Consider the following 2,034-nt stretch of genomic DNA (forward strand, 5'->3'; position numbering starts at 1 on the left):
AAGAAAAAGCAATAAAAACTATGTACAATGCAAATAGTGGCCATTTTGGAGAAAATGTTTAATCCAAGTTTTTCTTAAATCAGCAGTTTAATAGACATGCACTCAATAGGAATCTTCATTGCTTTATATTTACACTTTTCTCTGGCTTCTTTTCAAAACAGCATTCTGGAAATGTATTGACACATATAAACAAAAATAGGAAAGACATATCAAAAGGCATACTTTTCTTAATGATACATTTACAGTAGAGATTAGGGTGGATTTTAATTTTAATATGAATTATTTGAATCTGAAAAGATATTTGTTTTTGGCTAAAACACTAGTTGGTTGATCATATATGGAGAAGAATTACAAAATCCTAAAGGTTTTTTAGAATAAAACATCAAAATAAGAAAAAACAGAACCTTGTGAAAGAAGTTCATTCTGAAATCATGGGGCAAATCCCCAACTCCAATTACTCAGCTGTTCACCAAGATATAAATATTTTATACTTCCCAGTGTCCTCTGCTAACTGCAAGCTAACACCAACACAGCCTCCTTCTGGTCTGCTTTATATATAGTTTCCATCATCTGTGCGATTGATTCTTCAAGACATGTATTTTAAAGCCAAACATGTTCAAAAGGCTTAAAACTTTGTTGAACTGGAATTTAAGAAGATTCAGAAATAATTGGGGGCTCAATCAAAAATGAGTAAAAATGAGATTATGACTGTTTGGGATCACAATAAATTGATCACTCTATCATTTTTTGCTGTTTGAATTTAAACTTCTTTGTTCAGCACTGCAAAAAGAGATCCCCGAGTGTTTGCACTGAAAACATGATACATGCATGTAACTTGTAAAGAAATGTCAGGAAATAGTGCATTTCCTTGTGTACTCTACCAGAAAAGAAACCACCATGTTTGCTATAGAGGAAAAGCATTCATGTCTGTTATGGTCTTTCTCACATTCGTAATCTTACTATATTAAATGCATATATTCCATGTTGAATTTGGATTTGTTTTTTGACACACATGACTATTTTTTCATTTTGTTTTGGAACATTTGTGGATTAAATTCACCTAGGAAAGAAAAATAGAGACATTGAAAGATACAAGAATTTTACTCATATATACTGTATATATATGGAAATCTGGGATCAAGTTTTACTACGTGGAAGCTCTGTGTGCCTCCAGTCCTTATTTGTGGTACATTTTCACTGTATCCTCTGGTCTGTTAGGTCACTGAGAGGCAGCAGCATCACTGAGGCATGAGCAGTCCTCCACAGCCTTGCTGTTGACTGGGATGACCCAGCTGATCTACATGCAAGCCCTTCACTAATTAGTCACTAACTCACTAATGCTGATCCACAACCACAAAGTTCTAAAAAAAACGTTTCTAAAACAAGAGCACTTAATTAAATCCTCCCTTACATTTTACTAGATTAATAAAAAGCATTACCTCCACAGTTTCGCTATATCTTAATACCCATGTTCTCCCCCGAGAGTCACCTCATTACAATAAGAACATTTTTCTCCTAACTGTTACTTTGAGATTGCTACAAATGGTACAGTATGTACCTAACACTTGTGTAGTGAGTATCTGTGCACTAATCATGCCATCATACCCAGTTAGTTATCCAATATGTACAGTATAACTTTTTTTTTGCCCTAATACATTCTGAACTGCAGTTCAGACTCTTTTGAATGTTTGCATTGGATTTCCCTTTTAAATAGAGCTGTGCACAGCTGTGGTGGCTCAGGCTAAACCAAGTTCCTAAATCACCAACAGGTGTGCACAGTGAAGTATTTTGGTTTCCAGGCTGCCTGCAGCTTCTTGTAAATAACAATTGAAATTAACTTCAATCTTCTGCCTCTGTCAGAAACTAGATTCACTGAAGAACATTTGCAGGAAAGTTACTTTTCTCTTTTTTTTTTAATTCTATCCTCAAATTTTTAAATGATGTCTGGATTTATCTCACACTCTTTTAGTATCCTCAGTCAACCTGCCAGAAAATCAGCCATTTTCACTCCAAAGGTCAATGTGGTGGAACAAA

Source organism: Atractosteus spatula, chromosome 24 (genome assembly GCF_055471065.1).
Source record: "Atractosteus spatula isolate fAtrSpa1 chromosome 24, fAtrSpa1.hap1, whole genome shotgun sequence".
NCBI classification, from domain to species: domain Eukaryota; kingdom Metazoa; phylum Chordata; class Actinopteri; order Semionotiformes; family Lepisosteidae; genus Atractosteus; species Atractosteus spatula.